General features: G+C 56.2%; 1 protein-coding gene across 4 annotated transcripts in view; it reads left to right on the forward strand.

Moving 5' to 3' along the window:
- Positions 1-19,723, forward strand: part of MOB2 (MOB kinase activator 2) — a 76,598-nt gene that overhangs the window by 22,640 nt on the left and 34,235 nt on the right. The window contains exon 2 of one of the 4 annotated variants that reach the window (XM_034646282.1): positions 17,030-17,157. The exons of the other annotated variants lie outside the window; for them this stretch is intronic. The gene's annotated coding sequence lies outside the window, so the exon portion shown is untranslated. The remainder of the gene's footprint in view (positions 1-17,029; positions 17,158-19,723) is intronic. 4 annotated transcript variants of the gene reach the window in all.

Consider the following 19,723-nt stretch of genomic DNA (forward strand, 5'->3'; position numbering starts at 1 on the left):
GAGTCACCCAGTCCCCTGTAGAGTTGCCTGAGAGGCTGGGGTCTGGGGCATCAAAGCAGCGACTTGGTGAAGGAAGCTGTGGTTTGTAGTGCGCACTGTGGCAGCTCAGGATACTGTGGCCTTGCTGCCTGCAGCTTGCTCACCCACCCCAGGTGACCGGGAACATTGCCCTGAGGTCATAATGCCAGGGAGACGGAGACAGACCCTGAGCCCCATCAGAGTGAGTGGACGGATGAATGGATGAGGCTCTGCCTGGCTGCTGAGCACGTCCTCCCACAGTCCAGGAGGGTGCTGGGCGCAGCAGAGGGCGTGTCCTTCCAGGCTATCCTTGCATGGGGTCTGGTCTCACCACCAGAACCTGGTGGTGGCCAGGGGCAGGGAGGGAGTGCGATTTGAACACATCTGGCATCATGAGTCTCTCTTTGTGTTGGCCAGAAAACCTCCCTTTACAGAGCTCAGCCTTCGCGTGGTCCCCATGTGCCACTGAGATCGGAGTTGGGCACAGGCTGTTGTTTACTTGGTGTCTTGTTTCTCCTCATTGGGTGAGAGGGAAAGAGCAGGTGGTATAGACACGTTGCTGAAGGTCACATGCCCATGTCCAGGCAGCCTGGAGCTCAGCGCTCTGACCACAGACCTGTCAATGGCATGGTTACCCCAAGATATCCCGAATCAATGTAGGAAATTCAGGACAAATGCTTGACTTTTCCCTGTTTACCAGCTCTCAGAATTAAGGAGTGATTCCCTAACACCTGCTTAAAGTGGCCAGGAGGGTTTACAGTTATATGTGTTTCAAGAAGAGTTTATGGATTAAAGCAGTCGTGGTCTTTGAGTACAGGCACGCCGGCCGCTTATGCACTTTCTGGAGGGAACAGTGAGGGCTGATTCTATGGCTAAGCTCCTCTGCCACGGCCGCTGTCTCCTTAGCTGCGATGTGTCAGCACAGTTCTCTCATGGCTCCTTGTGTTTTCCTAATTGTAAAACCGTTTTGAAATTGTGAGTTACGGTTTTTATCTCGAGGGCAGGCATCTCGTGGCGTGGAGGGTCCTTCCAGTCCTGGTCGTGCCTTCTCTCCATCAGTGACCAAGTTCAGTTCACCCACCACCTTTTTCTGTTGACCTCTTTCTAATTAAGTAAAACAAGTTTTCTTGTTTGGGCTTTTAAAGTTTTGTTTTGGTGGTGTTCAGGGAGCACCTGAAATGTCTTTTGTTAGTTTTGTGCGCTAGAGGTCCCCCTCTTCTGTTGTCTGGATCGGGCTCCTCCCTGCTTCTGTCTGAGCCGAGTCTCTTGTCCCCCGTCCAGGCTCCAGCTTGGACAGGAGCTGTGGTTAGTGTTTGTGAGACGACTCTGCACCGTCACACCTCGCTGCTTTAGGGTTTGTCCGTGCCCCCGGGGCCTGGGCACTACACACTGCCTTGGTTGGCCTGCCTAGCTTTCTAGGGACACCTGCCATCGACAGTGGACAGACTCCCTGGTACTCAGAAAGCCTGTTGGCCTCCCCTGGTTTCCCCATGGCGTGTTGCTGCCCCATTGTGTGACAGCAGCTGCTCACAGCAAGTTTAGTGCCCACCCCACCTTCTCAGCAAGGTCGAGTGGACAACTCTGCCCTCCACTCCAGTCCAGGGGGCTGCGTGGCCTCCCCCACCCTCCCAGGGCCAGGCTGGCCTCTGGGAAGGAGAATCCCGGTGCTGTTGCGTCCGGGAGTGAGGAGTGGACTCCGAGTGGCTCTCTCCTGGGTGTAGCAGGGTAACCATTGGTCATAACATTCTTGGCCAGTTATTTATTAAATTATACGATAAAACGTGAAGAACAAACCATTGTGTGTTTGCCCTGTAATATTCCTTGTAAGTTTCTGCATAAGCTCTCTGAGGACAGCAACACAAGGCAGTGTCCTCCTCTGTCCGTCCCGTGGAGGCATTGTGGGGCAGGGGAGGAGCCCTGGGTAGCTGTCCCCTTGCTGCCCTGCTGTTGGGTTTTGGCTCGCCCCTCCAGTCTCAGATTCCTCCTTTCTCTGCATGTGAACAGTGGTCTAGCTTCCCTCCCTCTTGCTCTGCTTGGGGCTTGGGGGCAGCTGTTGGCATCAGAGCTTCCTAACCTGATGGAGGGGCCCTGGTTTTGCAACACCAGGATTTCTGATCATCTGTGTTGGGGAAAGACTCCAGCAGGATCACCTGGGTTAGGGGCCAGATTTGGTTATCAGAAGGGACCTGATCCAAGGAGGCCAGGAGCTGGATGCTGGGCTCAGAGCAGAGAGAGCAGGTGCCTCAGGTGCCCGCGTCCAGGTGCCAAAGCACCAAGTGGCAGATCCCAGACTCTTACTGAGCTGAGGCCACCTGAGTGAAAGGCAGAGTGTTGTGCTTCCTGATAACCACTTAGGGGGGATGGGGACACAGGAGGAAGGGGCCTGAGCCTTGGGTAGCATCCCCTCCCTGAGCATGTGGTGTTGGAGCCGCAAGATTCCCCACCAGTGCAGCTTCCCTCTGAACTGCCACAGTCTGGTGGATCGGGAGAGTTCCAGGGATGAGGAATGCAATCATAGGATGGTGCTTGAGGGCCACCGCCGAAGCAGGAAGGTGACCCCCAGATACCTCCACTGCAGTGCTGGCTAGGAGTTTGGGGTGTTGACGTATCTGTTCTATGAGACATGTTTTGGAAGAACTTCTATTAAGTGAAGTTTTGAATAACGGTCTGGAGCAGAATTTGAAAAGCAGCTCTAAAAATAGTAGACCTCATTTAAAGTTTATGGCTAGCTTGTAAAAATCCAATTCAGTGAACACGCTTAACTGCCTTGCGTTTGGAGAGCATTTTCCATCGGCTCTGCTGTAAGCGTGGTTTTGTTTTTGTCAATCCAGCAATGCCTTCTCCTCAGGACTGTGGCAAACCCATGCGTGCTTGCTGCTCTCGCCGCCTGGAGTAGGCTCTTTAGCAGAAGGATGTTTTGTTGTTCCCAAAATACGTAGACCTTCTGGGAGATCGACTTCAGCAGGTGGGCTTGCCGAGGCCCTGTCCCCCTCACGGATCATCCCAGGTGATAGGCCACACACAGCAGCCATTTGTTCCAGAACAGTCTTTTGAAACTTTGTGATCATGAAATTCATTTTATAGTGTGACTTAGAATACGCTGTCTGTGGATGTGTTTGTGTGTGTGTGTGCAGTCTCTGTGTATAACTGAAACAGACTAGTCTGGTGCATGTGCCAGTGATCATTTCTGTTCTGTGTTAGTTCTTTTATTTTTTGTTTTTTAAAAGATCTGACCCACGAAGGCAGTTTTACAACCCACATTAGTGGACTCAGCTTGTAGTTTGAGAAACGTAGTTCTGGAGTCCTTTCCATTTTAAAATAAAAATGTGAGAAAATGCAGCCTTACTAACTCAGAATTGTTTCCTAACAAAAGAGGACATTGTACTTTAAAGGAGGAGACAGATGGGGACGATCCTGTGAGTGGAGTTTGCACACGGACCCTCGTGTCGCGCCATGGGGGGTGTGCACGCTGTGCACCTGCCGTGCACAGTGGGCGCCTCATCTTGGGAGGGCTGTCAAGTTATTGATCTGTGCCATGCGGCTGGTTGGGGTGGGCCACCGTGGGGGTGGGTGTCCTAAAGCTAGTGTTGTAGGGAAGGGTATGCACCAAGCGCAGCCTCACCCCTGGGTTGGGGTCCCTGGCTCTTAAAGTACCAGGACCTGGGCTTTTCACCGCAGTCCTGGTTGCCGCTGGGCTGCAGACGGCAGGATGTGGGTTCCCGTGCCCCCTCCTATCTCTGTGCCCCGTTGGGGCAACTCCCTCCACCCTGCCCCCAGCTCACCCTGGAGCCTCCCCCCACCCCGTGTCTCCACCCATGTGGCCAGTCTTCAGCTCAGATTCTGTGTGTCTAAAAGTGAGCTCCTTGTTTTCCCGGCACAGGTGCCCCTGCGGGCCTTCTTCCAGCGAGTACCGCTTGTTGGCCCGCTCAGCTGCCACTGTGCATCTCTGGTTTCTTTCTTTCCTCCAGGCCCTGTGAGGTCAGCTCTACCACCAGGTCCGCTGGGTTCTGGCCATGCACATGAGCCTTGTGGGCACCCTGGTGTCTTGCTCCTGGGCCACCTCCACGGCATCCTGGCTGGCACCCTGCTGCTTCTCAGCCTCTGCACTGGAGGGGCTTCTGTGGCAGCACATTGGCCATGCCATGGCCTCCAGGGCCCCCTGGGATTCCACTGCACTAGACTCCCATGGCAGCTTGTGATTCTGGACTCTCAGACCCTTCTCTCCTGCTCCACTCTGCCCCGTGGGCCCAGCTGCAATGTGCTGGCTTCCTGTCTACTGCGTGGCTGGCTCCTTTGTGCCCCGGGGTCTTGGCACTTGCTGTTTCCTCCATACCTTTGCTTGGCTTGTTCCTTTACATCATTCAGGTCTCAGTGCTGATGTCCCCTTACCAGGACATTGTCCCTGACCACCTGCTTCCAGTAAACTCTCCCTCCCCACCCCAGTTGTCGCTGCCCATTTCTTCACCGTTCTCCATGGCACATGATTAACTGGAAGGCACCAGAGTTCTCCATGTTTGTCTCCATCCCTGGAAACATGAGTTTCCTGGAGGCAGGGATGTGGGCTGCATAGCGTAGCGGAAGGTAGCCTAACCGACTTGGCTGTGTTCCTGACGCCAGAGCAGGCCAGGCACGGTGTCTATAGTGCTTAGTACAGTGCAGGCGGAGTGAACATCGGCTGGCCCGTTGGTCCCCCGCACCCCTGCCCGGGCCTCACTGCTGCCGTGCACCAACTTGTGGGTGGCCGGGCTGGCAAAGTCCTCCCTTCACTGCCAGGGCCGCTGGTCTGTGTGCCAGGGCCTGGCCTCTGTGGCGAGTCTTGTCGGCTGAGCTACCTTTGGCACTCCCCCAGGCGGGGAGTGGACAGCAAGAGGGGCCTCGTCAAGGTCCCTGGGGCCAGGGCTCCATCCCAGCTGTGGCTGGTACCAGTTGAGACCCCGCTGTGGACGGGAGTGGTGACGGCATCCATCTCAGGGCAGAGCTGCAAGCAGCAGAGAGGCTCTGTGGACCGTGCTGTGGACAGGGCCTCCCCACGGCAGGGCCTCGCTGATGCATGGGCTGCCAGAGGGTCCTTTGGGCTGGGGTGATCCTGAGGAAGTATTCTTAAGCCAGTGAGGTTTAGGCACTGGGGGGAGACAAGTTCTGAAGGACACAGGAGGTGTGGGACGTGGTGGGTGAGAAGGGCATGAGTGGGTGCCTCCTGTGACGCTGGACGGACAGGTTTCCAGGTGGCCTCTCCGAGGTGAGGCATGTTTTAAGCACATCAGTAAGCCTTCAGAGGGGCTTAGTGTAGCCTCGTTGTGTTTTCCGACAACCTTCCGGGTGTCGCGTGGATAAGCTAGTGTTGCCAGGACCTCATGAAGAGGCCAGTTAGGACACCTCTCCGGGTCCCAGCAGGTGGCAGGGTCTACTTTGGAGGACTGAGGTGGGGTCAGAGATGACAGCGTGGCAGGTGCCCTTGTTCCTACCCTCCTCAGTGCATGTCTTCAGGGGTTCTCATAGTGACCCTATTTTATCGGCAACAAACACAGACACAGAGAGGGTAGGAAGCTGCCTGAGCTATTAGAAGTCTGGGTGCTGGAGTTGAGCCCAGCACAGCCATGCTGGAGCCTGTTCCAAGGTCCTCTGGTTGGGTTGGAGAACTAATTGAGGGAAGTGACAGTGCTCATCAGGTCGGTGGGGGCGGGGGGCGGAGATCTGGGCCAGGGACTGCACGGACATGAGCGGGCAGGGCGCGGCCTGTTACCGAGCCACAGGCACGCACGTCCTGGTTGTACTTCAGGGAGTGGTGAGTTGGAGGTGCTCTGGTGGAGCAGAGGTGGGAGGAGAGCCTGGGCAGGGGGAGAGGAAGGGAGGACAGCAGGAGAAGGGCAGGTGTAGCGCTGGGCTCCAAGGAGCTGGGCGCCAGGTTGGGAGGAGCCGTGGGAAACACTTGGTGCATGGGGGCCTGCACTGGCCGGACTGGGCCGAAGAGTATGGGACTGAGGGTGACCTTAGCAAGAGCTGCTGTGTTTTGGACCTTGCTTCTGGTGCCGGGACCTCCCACCCCGCCCTGCCCCCCAGCCTGTCCGAATGTGGCATGTTGATTTCAGGTCGGCTCTGGTTCCTGTTGTGGGTGGTGGTTAGGTGGTAGTCATAAGCAGTGTCACAGGGGCCATCTCGGCCCATTATCTTTGCTGCTTTTTTTTTTTTTTTTTATAACCAGGGTAATCCCTGCTGTCCCCTCCCTTGGTGACAAATTTGTCACATGCATTCTGTTACCTCCTGCCTGCTCGGTGGCTAGAGGCCTGTTCTGGCTGGGGTTGCCAGTCTGCTGGAACATGATTCTACTGTCAACTGTGTTTCTTTGTTAGTGGAGCAAGCCTATTTTTATGTCTTCCTCTGACATAAGTTTTTGTAAGTTTTCCTCTGAATTGCCCATTCCAGTCTCAGAGTGCTTTGTTGATTGGTGTGTTTATTGCCAAGAAAGAGATTTTCTTATTCATTCCTTTAGCCACAGTCACCATGCAGAGGACTTCTCTCCAGGCGGCTGGAGGGAGTGTCCTACAGGTGGCAGGACTGTGGAAGCAGCTAGTGCTTGGTGCCCCGTTTGCCTTGCTCTGGTCATTGCATGGTAGGAAGACTCCAGTTTCCTGCTCACAGCCATGCTTGCCAGAGGCGTCCCTTTCCCTTGTCGCCTCAGTTCTGTTTTAGAGACCGTCCCTCTCATGGTGTGCTCTGGCAGCCAGCCTTCTTGTGCCCAGGGACATCCGGGAGCTGTGGTCAGATACCCACGAGTGCTGCGTCTGCTCTCGGGACATGCTGGAAGAGGCCCAGAGAGGTCGAATAGCTGCTGGGGATTGATGTGCCCCCTCTCTGTTCTGGAGTCCCCTCTCTGTTCTGGAGTCCACCAGCCCACTTGCCAAGGCCTCTGGGGTGCACTCATGTGCCCCCCCAAGAAGCAGGCTGACCCCTCTCCTGCCCCCCAACCTGCCTTCCAGACCTCCTGACACAGGCTTGAGCTGCACACCTGCCGTGTTTCTGAGCTGAAGGGGCATGTGCAGTGGAGAAAGCAGGTCCAGACCATGTGGCCCGCAGTCGTACTTAGTGGGTACTTACTGGGGCTTGGAGCAGGGGGAGGGTTTGAAGGAGCTGCTGTGAGCAGAAGCAGCCAGTGTCCACCAGAGGGCGCAGGTGACCATGCAGGTGGGTCTGGGGCCAGATGGTCCCCATGGTAAGGAGTCAGGTCACAATGCTGGAGAGAGGGCGCGCGCACGTGCGTGTGTTACTGGTCCTTGAGAGCGTGTGTGTGTGTGTGTGTGTTACTGGTCCTTGAGAGCGTGTGTGTGTGTGTGTGTTACTGGTCCTTGAGAGTGTGTGTGTGTGTGTTACTGGTCCTTGAGAGCGTGTGTGTGTGTGTGTGTGTGTTACTGGTCCTTGAGAGCGTGTGTGTGTGTGTGTGTGTGTGTTACTGGTCCTTGAGAGCGTGTGTGTGTGTGTGTGTGTGTGTGTTACTGGTCCTTGCCCTGATGCCCCAACATGCCTGTTATGGGCTGCCGGGGGCTGGAGGGGTCCTGCTGGGTGCACACTGGTGTGGTGTTCTGGCCCATGATCCTGGAGCCAACCAAATGCTTGGTGGAGATTGCATTGCGCAATAGCCAGCCTGCCTCCAGAGTGCATGCACCTGTCCTGAGGACGGGAGGCCTCAGGGTGCGCTGCACCCAGCAGGACACCCTGCAAGGCTGGCTTACCTGCTGTCCCCACTCCTCCACCACAGCCTCGGGAATGTCATGGACTGCCACGCTGGAGGGCATCAGTGGTTCAGGCTTGGACTCCCTGCTAGGTGGAAAAGGTCTTTTATTGTCCTCACTGGTCCACTTTTGACCTCGTTTATTTTAGCCCCTTCCCCTCCAGTTTTGTTTGGGAGATGCTAGGCAGCCTGTGACCACCCCTTGCCTCATAGCGCCTGTCAGGGTCGTGGTCTGCAGGGGAACGTGTCTATTTTGTGCTTGTGTTGGGTTCCGTGGTGGGCCCTGAGCTCTGCAGAGCAGGTGCGTGTTTGTCCCTGGCTACATGCATGTGACTAGCTGTGTCTGGCTCATAATAAGTGCCAGTGTTTGAGTACCTTTCTAAAGGGGCACCCAGAGGTGGGGTCTGCATTTTGCCAGAGTTAAGTATTTACTTCTCAGGGCTCCTCATGAAGATAGCAATCCTATTCAAAACTTACTGTCCGCTTGTGCCCACTCTCCCATGAGGGCCTGGGGCTAGGGGCCAGGTCACTGCCAAGATCAGGAACTCTGCCTGTGGCTGCAATGGGGAGATGGGGTAGGAGCCTCTCTGAGCCACACAGGCATTCTCCAGGTGGTTTCGGAGCTCCATGTAGGTATAGGATGTGGGTAGTGACAGTTGAAGCTAGTCAGAGGGGACCCCCTTTTCTGAGCAGGCATGTGTGCACCTTCCCCTGCCTGCCACACCCCTGCTATGCAGATGTGAGACCGAGTTAGCAACCTCGGCCAGGCTCTGGGTTGAGAGTCCCAACAGGTTTGACAGATTTGTACTCTGCCCTTGGCCTCTGAGCACACCTCCATGGTGACAGCGGTGTCTGTGTGGAAGCCTTGGGCCAGGACTGGGGTATGTAGCCCATGGCCTTGGATAGGGAACAGCTCACTGACCCTCAAGGTTGGGTCAAGCCCATGGCTTTCTGACTATTTGGGGATACAGGACAGACAGAGGGGTTATCCTGAGGTGCTGGCTGGGAAGTCAGGCCGGGGCTGGGCTGCCTGGGAGAGGCTGTCAGGGCATGTTTCTTCTGAGGCTGGCCGGCCCTACTGCTGACTACAGTTGCATCCAGGTAGGGCAGGGGCCGCCTCTGTGAATCCACCTGAGCTGGGTGGGAGTCCTGCTAACAGATGAGTAGGACTGACAATTCCAGCAGGCTCCTTTGTATGCCAGAGACCCCGGGACCCAGGGAAGGCAATGGGGCCGGCAGCAGCCGGGCGTGGCCGCGGTTGGCAGGTGCTCCTGAGGGTCTTTAGGAAGGGGAAGGCGTCCTGGGTTCTTGGGGGAAGGGGAGCCGGGAGCCACCTGCCCGCATCCCAGGTCGCACTTGGCCCTGATGCCCAGATATTATGCACTGGACCTGCATCAGACGCTGTTCCCTCCCCAGCCTTGCTGAAGTGAGAGCCAAGGAAACTCTGGAAAGGCAGAAGCCCTCAGGAACAAAGATGGGAGATGGGATGACAGCAGATGGTTTTGGAACCATCTGGTTTTGGAAGCTGGGACGGCTGCTGGTAGAGTGGGTACAGACTCAACAGAGCTGAGACTTGGCCGGCAGAGGGCCAGCTGTCCTGAGGAAGCTTAGAATGGCTCCTGGTTGGTGGCATCTAGGAACCTCCCAAGGGGTAGTTGGAGGTCTGGAGGGATATTTCAGAAGCATCTGGACACCCCCGCTCCTCCTGAGGGCATGAGTCACAGGACTGTGCCCTTGGCGGGGGGCACCGTCAAGCAAGGAAAGCTCTGAGGACATCCTACGTGGTGTTGAGATCCGCCTCCCCGCTCTTGGTCTGTGTCCAGGACCCCACCCTCCAGGCAAAAGAATGGGAGTCTGAGCAGCTCCAGAGAGAAGACCTACAGACATTGACAGGGGGACGTCCTCTACGCTCCCCCCAGGGAGTCAGATGGCCCCTAGTGAAGCACATGGGACCGTCAGTGCACTCTTCAGTGCCTCCTTTTAAATGGGAATGGACAGCTGGGGATCCGCAGACACATTCAGGAATGCCTAAACAAGAGAGGGACCAGACCAGAAGGAAAAGGGCATACACTATGAGCAGGCACGTAAAGCAGGTATCACTCATCTCCTCGGAGGCTAAAGACTGTGTGCCCCAAAACAGTAGATGCCACAAAAAAGGAACATCCAAAGAATTAAAATTAGAAATGCAAGAACGATTTAAAAGGCGAAGGGATAAGAAGTAAGATTAGGTGCATTTCTCAGCTAGTAGAACAGAAAGTTAGGGATGGACCCCGGGAGTGCAAAGGTAAGGATGTCAGCTCCCATGCAGGGAGCGTTCAGCCACCGAGGAGTTCCAGAAAGAGCAGGAAGCAGGAGGAGGGCGTTATCAAAGCAGCTCAGCGTGTTTCCAGAACTGCAGGCTCTGAGTGCGCACTGAATAGGCTCCCCGGTGCTCCACACAGGGAGTGTCCCCTGTGCCCATGACATTGCAGAACACCGGGGTAAAGAAAGGATTCTGAAAACTTCCAGACAGAAAGCAAGACAAGACAGAACGCCAGAAATCCAAACACACATTCCAACCCAGAAATGAGAAAGTAGGCTTCAAGATACTGTCAGAAAAGGATTTCCAACACGGGCTTCATGTTAGATAAACCATCAGTTATCTTCGAGGTTAGGATAAAAGTCTTTTCTCACTCACAGTTTCTGAAACAAAGAATTACTTCCATGTACCCCCTTTTAGGAAGTTTCTGAGAAGACCTGGTGCTAAAGGGGAGGAGGGGCAGGGGCGCCTGGGTGGCACAGCGGTTAAAGCGTCTGCCTTCGCCTCAGGGCGTGATCCCAGCGTTCTGGGATCGAGCCCCACATCAGGCTCTTCCGCTATGAGCCTGCTTCTTCCTCCNAAAAGTCTTTTCTCACTCACAGTTTCTGAAACAAAGAATTACTTCCATGTACCCCCTTTTAGGAAGTTTCTGAGAAGACCTGGTGCTAAAGGGGAGGAGGGGCAGCCCTGTGGACAGCTGGGGAGCAGGTGTGGTCAGAGTCGGGCACCCCTGGGGTGGGACACCTGCCTACAGCTGAAGGACAGGGCTGAGACTTTGCTGCCGGTCACCACGGGGAACATAGTAAGGGGCACTCCGGGCTCATTCAGGGGGGCTTGATCCAGTCCCGCGTCTTGGTTGGCCCCATCCTCCTATTCTTAACTTCCTCATTCATAATTCCCGGGTGTAGGTTTCCAGAAAGCCGCACTAAACCTAGACCTGGGTGAGCGGCGTCATGCGCCTGTCACTCCCTCGGTCCTGCCCCTCTGCCTCACTGTGCGTGTTGCTTAGTTTCTGAAGACGTGTTTTTGGGAAGAGGCAGGAACAGCAGAGGGAGGCTCACCCACAACCCAAGAGGTCACCGCGAGGTGGTTGCAGCAGAAGGCCGCTGGACGCTGGTGGCCGCCTGTCTTCTCGCCCTCTGCTCAGCGGTTGGGTCGGCCCCAGAAGGCCTGGCTGTGTGTGCGCGCATGTATGGGGGGGCAGCGTCCATACCCGCCCACGTCTCAGGTTCCTTGGGGCAGCTGGATGCGTGTTGGCAAAGGCACGGGTTCCTGCCAGCACTGTCTCCCTCCGGATACTACCACCTTGTGCCCTCCACAGCCACCCCGTTAGGTTGTGCCCACCGCGCCCATCCTGGGTGCTGCCTGTCGGGCTCCTCCTTGGGCCTCGAGGTCACCTGCTGTGTGTGTAGCAGTGATTAGTTCCTCTGGAGTGCCGAGCAGTCTGAGGTATGGCTGCCCCTACGGGGCAGGGGGACTGCATTGTGCGGCTGGTGGCTGCTGGGGGGTCGTCTGCGCATTGTGGCCAGAGCTCCTTTGAGCACTTTCAAGGTCCTTGTGGCCGTCAGTTCTGCCCCTTGGGGTTAGTTAGGAGAGGTGCTGTCCTGAGGTGCCCAGTGTGTGTTTCAGTTTTTGGCAAACTGCCCAATGTTTAGCTGCGTCTCGTTTCTAAAAATCTTTATTAGGGTGTACGTGGTGACTTTTTTTTCCCAATTATAAAAGCAAGATAACTGAATATTTGGAGACGTGGAAAAAAAATCACCTTTTATTAACATCTTTTTGTTGGCGTTTTCATGTATGACTCTCTCCAAAGTTACAGTAGCTTTTTTCCTCTTCTGATTATATGGGAAATTCTAATTATTCATAAAATTATAAAGAAAGTGAAATCCACATCAAATCTTGCCCCCAAGGAGCTGTTCCGGGCAACACCTTCCAGCACCTTCTATTTTCCCTGTTCCATGGCCCATCCACGCTGGCACGCGCCCTGTGCAGACACACCGCGACCACACCAGGCCTTACTGGCCAGGCCCCCGGGGCACAGGCTTAGGCAGTTTCCAGCATCTTCGTTTCAAGCAGTGTTTCATTCCGTTTCCTTATTTGTAAGTTGTTCTGAATTTGAGTATTGGTGATAAATTCCTGGAAGCAGACTTTGTGGTCACAGGGTCTTTGCATTGTACTTTCCAGAACATTCTGTGAGGCAGTCTATTGGGGGGGGTGTGGGTGAGCCTCCCCAGCACTGGCTGTCCTTGTCCTTGATCAGAAGCAGAAAAAAAAATCACCTTGTCTTCTGTGGGGTTGCTTCTGAGTTAGGGAAATTGATCTTTTCTTCTTGTGTTTATTGACCATTCATAGTTTTTTTTTTTCTCTTATGGATGGTTTTTTCTTGGCCCTTTATTGCTTTTTTTGTGGGGGGGAGGGTGGTCATGTTTTTCTTGCCGATTTGCAATTGTTCTAATTTGCATAATAGGAATTAATTCATTCAGGAGCATGTGTTAACACCACTGCTGATGCTGGACCAAGTTCTCTCCACCGAGGTGGTCCCAGAAAATGATAGGCCCGTTTCCCGCTCACATTGAGCTCACGTAGGCGCAGCAGAGCCGGGGAGGACTGCAGGGCGCTGTGTGAGTTTTGGAGGGTGAGGGTCTCAGGTGACATTTGGGCTGAGACTTGCAGGAATGAGGGAGGGTCTGTACCGAGGCTTTTTGGGGCTGAGCACAGCAAGACCAGGGTTGTGAGGTGACCATCTGTGTGTGTGCCCGGGGCCGGGCTGGCTTGGTGGGCATTGGGCAGGGGGCACACGTCATGGGCCTCGAAGACCCTTGAGAGTCCATGAGCCTTCACAGCAGATGGGGTCCTGGGGAGCTTCGAGCTAAGAATGGAGATGAGCAGGCAAGCCCTCTGAGGACCGGGACGGGGGGGCCAGTGGGGGGGCCCTGGGGGGCCTCAAGCAACTTCCATGCCTAGGAGGCACCAGGGCAGGAGGCTAGGCTCCTGGCTGGACCCTCTGTCCCCAGGCCGGTATGCTGTGCTGAGTGTCTCCTCCCCACAGCTTCTCTGAGCCCCCCCTGAGGAATCTGAAGTATGGGCCTCGGGCATGTCAGACTCTGGCTTTCCTCTCGCTTTCTGGAACTCCCATGCCTGATGCCTTCCTCCTCATCGGAGAGAAGAAAAGAGCACTTCCAGTTAGAGGGGAATATGCTGTGGGGGAGCAGGCACATGGGAGGGGAACGGGGTCCTTCTTCCCAGCATGGCCCCCATCTTCCTTCTGCAGCAATCAGGGCTGGGCCCGTCCCAGGCCCCACATCCATAGCAGGACATGGACGGTGCTCGGCCACAGGGTGGCTGCCAGCAGCGCTCTTGTGTGGATGGAGTTCTGGGGGTTTCTGACCCTCATGCTTCTATTAGTGGGGTAACTCAGGTGCCACTGGCTTTGCCGTACGAAGCTCTTGGGCCACCTCGGTACCTCCTGGTGCCGTGTCCTCCCTAGACCTGTGGTGTGTGGTGTTCTTGGACAGTATTGTGCTGGACTTTGAGGGGCAGTCTGACCCCTCAGCTGACTAACTGGGGTAACCCATGGGCCTGGGGATGCTGTAGGGAAGAGCTTGTGTCCACCCCCCCTTGGGCTTCTTGGCCTGTGCCTGTCTCAGGGTACCCCCATCAGTGGAAGCTTCCCTCCGTCCTTCCGTGATGTGGAGGTGGCCTTCTGTTTCTCTCTGGCATTTTTCTAATAAAAGGCTGTTTCTTGCTTCTATTTCAGTGTTTTGGGGGGCAAGCTTGCCAGTGTTTGTGCTGAAGTCCCTGACGGCGGGGCCAGGCCATGCAGGGAATAAGGGCACTGGGAGGGGCTGGGCACAGGCGGCATCTCTGGGCTCTGCTCCCCTCCCATGTGGCCTCTGAGCCTCCTTCCTGGACTGAGCGTAGGCTAAATCTTGCAGCCCAGACTTTTATACCAGTGGGGAGGGCGGGGCGATGTGGCGGGACCCACAGCGCCCTATTCTTAGGCAGCCTGGGCTCCATGCCTGCTGGGCTTGTGGAGACTAGGGGGTGAAGAGAGGCGGTCACCTGTCCCCTGCCTTGAGCAGACTGGCCTTCCTGAGCCCATGCACTCTCCTGGGGGAGTCAGTGCTGGTGCGCTTGCCCCTTGTTTGAATCCCCCATGTCTGGCCCTCACCTGGGCCCTGAAGTAGGCACAGGAGGGCTGGGGCACATGGGCTTTGCTGCTCTACACAGAGGGGTGCTGTTGAGTCGGTGGGTCTCAGCCAGCCTGCCACGAGCGGGCCACCTTGCTTACACCCTGGCCAGCGGGTGCTTGTCTTGGCAGATGCCAGTGTGGGGGTCAGGAGGGAAGACCTGCCAGGGGTGGCTGCCATGCGGCCTGGACGCCCCTGCCCTCTGTGGTCAGTGGTGGCCAGGGGCCAGGCGGGATGACTAGGCAGGCTTCAACAGCCACTTTCATTGTTTGGAGTTTGGCTTGACTTGAACTTGGAACAGAACGATTTTGTTGGTGTGGTGGTGCATTTCTCTGCTTTCTGGACGTGTGGTAATATCCTGGAGCCCAGCCCTGTGTGGGCCACAGCCTACCTCCTCTTCCCATCCAGGTAGCGCTTTCATCCTGACCTCAGACCTGCTCCTTGGTGACCTGGTAATCCATGGCTTCCCTGGTGCTGGGCTCCAGGAGGACACTCGACCTCCAGCCTGACCCCTGCATGTCTTCCTCACCTGCTACCCACAGGTTCTTCCCTGACCACCTTAGCCTGGTTTACAGGGGTGTTGGTCAAGTGTGTGAGGAATGCAGGGTGAGCCCCACTTGGCCATGGGCCCAGGCCTGGCCCTAGATCTCGTCCAACCCCTGTGTCTACATGTTTGCCTTGTCATAGTGGCTTTGGCCCCTGCTCAGACACCAGTAGCAGGGTGAGCCTCAGAAGGGGGCCAGGCTGTCACTGCTCCTGTTTTCCACGGCCAGTGTGCAAAGGAAACAGGTACCATGTGGAGGGTGTTTCCGCTCTTTGGTGTGAGGTGGTGGTGCAGCAGTGGTGGGTTTAGGACTTTCTCCCTCTTGGGTTCCTCCCTCTGCTGCTGGGGCTGGAGGGAAGCAGGGCTGCTGTGACAGGGCTGCCGAGGGCCTGCTCTCTGAGCTCTGGGCCAGCATGGAAATAAGCTGCTTTCCTTTCCAGATGTGCCCATCCCCTCGTGGGGGGTGGGGGTGGTTCAGGACAAAGGCTCTGAAGCAGACCCCCTGTGTCAGATCTCTGTCACAGGGGATGTCCAGAAACCTGGAGGGTGAGCGCAGTGTGCTTGGGCGGGGGGGCTGCTATTGCTGTGGACTTGCATGCGGGCATCCCCCCCAGACATGGTGGTCGTCCCTTGTGGCAGAGGCAACGGGAATGGGGTGTGGACGCTGAGTCCCAGGACTCCAGTGGTTTGTACTTTTCTGTCCTTCCCCTCTTGTGTGCATGGGGCTCCTGGCCCAGCGGGGTCGCAGGGAAGCCTATGAAGGTTCTTTCCACCCAGGTCAGGGTGTGCCAAGTTAGGTCCTAGTGGCCTGGTGCATGCTGAGCCACGTCACAGATCCTGGCCACTGTGTGCCAGAGCAACTGCCTAAGTGGACCTGGCCTGCTGTGGGTGGGGTGTGCCTCTGTCCTCTGTGTCCTGGACAGTGTGGAATGGGGACCTCGGGCCTCAGGGCACCGTGTCAGCCCCTGCTTCCAATGGCTCTGGCCACAGAAAACCTGCCCTGAAGCTAGCTGCCACCTCCCAGCCCAAAGCCCACTTCCTCTCCTGTCTCAGTCCTCTGACTCCCACTGCTGATGAGGGTGCCCTGAGCGTTCTCTGCTTGTTTCCAACCTGGTTTTAGTTGTATGGCGACTCTAGCTTTCCCTCTTTCTGACCCCACATGGGTGGTGACTGCCGTGACATCAGCTGTCCAAAAGAACAGAAGTAGCATTCTTCAGGTCTCTCCCTAACCGGGTCCACTAATGGGGGCACGGAAGGTTTGCTTACATTCCAGGGGAGGAGCCTGATGGGCTGGATGGGCCCTGCCTGGCCATGCATGCTGTTTGGGCCTGGTGGGCCCCTGGATGCCGCACTGGGGAGGGGCCCTCGCTGGGGGCTGGCTGGCTGGTGGCTTCTCTCCAGACCTCACCGGGAGCTAGGCGGTGGGACCTTCCTGTCACGCAGGCAAAGCCGCTGGTGCTTGTGCGGGAGTCATGCAGAAAGGGGCTGGGGAAGACGTAGCCGCCACCCAGTGTACAGACAGGGCACCACAAACACTGTGTGACTAGTTCATCACCATGTAGCGCGTGGGGAGAGTGAGTTGCAAGTGTTCCTGCTTTTGGCTTTCAGATGAACAGCTCACACAGCCACCCACGACGTCCGGAACCGGAAAGGGGCAGCACACAGAGGCGCTCGCGGCCCTTCCTGTCCGCCCCTCCTGACTGTAGATGGTGCGCTGGGTGTCTGCGACCCCACAGCACCGTCCCTCCTTTGGTGTGTGGCTTCCTGCAGTCTCCACTATGTCTGTGGGACTCGTGACTGGTGTCCCAGGCAGGAGCTCCTGCTTCGTTGCTGGCACGTGGTGGTCTCTGTGTGTGCACGCCTCCAGTCAGTGTGATGGGCACATACTTACATTCATCAAGATTCGCCAGTCTAAAGTGTGCACTTTGATGTGTTCTGACAGACTCCCACCCACCTGCAGTGATGATATAGAACGTTCGATGACCCCTTGCCACATCCTTGGCCACACGGGATCACGGAGGGTCCAGTGTCTGGGCTCTGCCTCTGTCATGGCACCGATGCTCTGAGATCCATCCAGGCTGTTGTGTGTCTGTACTTTGTTCCTTGTTGTGGCTGAGTTGTAGCCCTTCTGAAGATAAGACACACTTTGCTTAGCCACCTGCCCTTGTCGGGCATTCAGGTTGCTTCCAGCGGTTGGCGATCTCAAGCAGCACCGCCGTGAACCATCCCCGTCCTGTCTTTGTCTCCCGCAGAGGCCGTAGACCTTCTGGTCCCACAGGAGGTGCACGCGTGAGCTGGGAGGACTGCGTTGCTCCTGAAGCGCCCGCCCCTTCCTCTCCTGCCGGCAGCGCTAGGCCTCTCGTTGGCCTCTTCAGCCGTTGTGAGCACACGGACCCCCACCCTGTGGGAGCGGGGTGCTGCCTTGTGGTTTCCCTGCTGACTGAGGCTTAGCAGCTGCTCACATGCCTCTCACCCCTCGTTCCCTTCTTTGGGGAAATGTCTTCTCCTGTCCCTCGGCCAGTTTTTAATTGAGTAGTGTGTCTTTTTATTGTGGGGTTCTGAGAGTGCTTTATCTGTTGTGGATGAAAGCCCTTGTCGCTTGGCGATTTGCTCGTCCTGTCTTTCAGTCTGTGTCTTGTCCTTTCTTTGGCTTACTGGCGTCTTCTGAGACACAAGCATCCTTACTTTTGGTGATGTCCAGCTCATCTGTCATCGTCTTCTAGGGACTGCGCTGTTGGCAGCTGGCTTTTCTACATGTGACACCGAGGTCTTGCTCTTGCTGTTTCCAAGACTGTCCCATCTGGCGCATGCTCCTTTCTGTATGTCATGCCAGCTCCTGAGGGGTCAGGGTCAGGCAGGCAAGGGGCCAGGTTGGGCGTGAGCACCCGTCTGTCTCTGTGTCCTGCTCGAGCTAGCAGGTGTGCACGCGGTGAAGCCGGGAGGCGAGGAGAGAGGAGCTCTGACACCAGCCATCTCATTGCATGTGCTTTTGGGCCGTATGGACCCGTTCTCTGCAGCTGTTCTCTGCACCCTCTTTGGATGTGGATATGTCACCAACGGAAACCCTTGAGCCAGCCAGGAGCCAGTTGCCAAGCGCCTTACCTTTGCCTGGACATCAGAGCTCATCCAGTGTTTGGAAAATTTTACTGCTTCTTGTGCCGATTTGACAGAAACGCCAGGAAAAAAAGGGTAGGGTGAAGTTAGCGTGGTAGTGACCCTTCACCTCAGCTGGAAGCCTGTGAGGAGCATGTCCTGTTGCCAGAGGCATGTCAGTCATCGAACTCTGTCTGCAGCTTGTGGGAAGAGCTCCCTGAGAAGACAAGGTGAAGTCATAGCCAGTGAAGCCGTTCATGGGAGAAGTGAGAGAGAGTTGGGTCCTCACCATGTTCTGGGTGCTGGGACACAGCCATTCACAAATCTGGTGACGCCCTGCTTTCCTGACGTGAGTCCTGGTGTGGCCACAGGGGCACGACCAGCAAGCGTGTGCCAGGTGCTATGTGCTGGGACAGCGAGGAGGACAGTGAGGGTTGACCATCGCGGTGAGGGGAGGCATCTGGGAGCTGACAAGTGAGACCCCGAAAGGTCAGGAGAAAGAGTCGAGGGAGGGCAGGGCTGCCGCAGTCCCGACTGAGGTGGGCGTGAGCTCCAGCTCTTCCAGTGTGCTCGGGGGCTGGCGTGGCCCAGTAGTACGGGGGTCGTGGCCTGGGGAGGTGAGGGCAGGAGTCTTAGGAAGAAAGGAGCACAGTGGTCACATGCGTGCATGCGTGTGCGTGCACACACACACATATACGGGTATACATGTGCACACACAACTACCCACATACACACTTGCATAACTCACACGTACTCATATTCACACCCACCTACATACACTCAAGTTCATACACGTATACACACACAGCCCTCATGCACTCACACACATACACAATCCACGTGTAATCATGGACACACACACGTACACATAGTCACGAATATACACACTTATGCACACATATGCAAATACACACACACACTCTGCTCTGCAGTGTGTGTAGCTGGACAGTCCAGACTTGGCTTACGTGGAGAAGAGCAGGACACGGGTGGATCAGCGGCTGGAAAGCTTTCTTGGCCCACTCGGGAGGCTTGAGGAGACGGTTCCGTGTGGGTGGCCTGGCATCTGCCCTGTGTGATGTCTTTAAGGGGTGTGTGTGGATCTTCTTCGTTGGCTTTCGGGGTTCAAGAGGGCATGAAAGTGTCCATGCTGGTCACTTTGCTGGTTAGAAGGACCTGTTGAGGTCACGCGCGTGGGGCGCTGTCCGGAGAGCTCTGGTGTGGAGATGTCCCACAGCTCTGCCTGGGCTCCTTCTGGGAGCCGGCAGTGTGGCAGCTGCTGTAGATTGAACAATGACAGTAACCCTGTCTCTGGCCTTCCAGGCCTCTGAGAAGGTTCGGGGCTCTCCAGCTTTACTCTTCAGTGCCGTAAAGTTTCTCTTACCCAGGGTGCCAGGGTTCTCCGAACTGAGTATCCTGTCTCGCCTTGTTTACCGAGAAGGCAGGCAGGGTCACAGGTCTGGAATAGCAGGAGAGGACGTCAGAGGAGCCGCTCTCAGAGGCCAACTCTTCTCAGAACTCTGCTCCTTCCTTCCGGCAGGCCGAGGCCTGTCTGTGCTCCGGGAGATGCTGGGGAGAAGCCCCCACTGTTTACCTGCTCATGGGTGTCTTTCCGTGCAGTCGTGTCTGTGCCTCCAGCTGCTGATGGTGGCATCTGCCTGCTTTGAAGGCCGCTGTGGTCCATAGAACCAAGGTCCGAGGCAGAATGTTTGTTTTCTGGAATACCCCGCTCCTGTCTCTGCCTGGGAGGTGCTGCTTTCCATACAGGCTCTTTGATGACCAGGAAGGAGGGAGAGCCACCTGTCCAAAAGGTCTGGTAAGCGGGCGCTTCCTCCTTGTGGAACGGAAGTCGGCGG

This window comes from Ailuropoda melanoleuca, chromosome 16 (assembly GCF_002007445.2).
Source record: "Ailuropoda melanoleuca isolate Jingjing chromosome 16, ASM200744v2, whole genome shotgun sequence".
Lineage (NCBI taxonomy): Eukaryota > Metazoa > Chordata > Mammalia > Carnivora > Ursidae > Ailuropoda > Ailuropoda melanoleuca.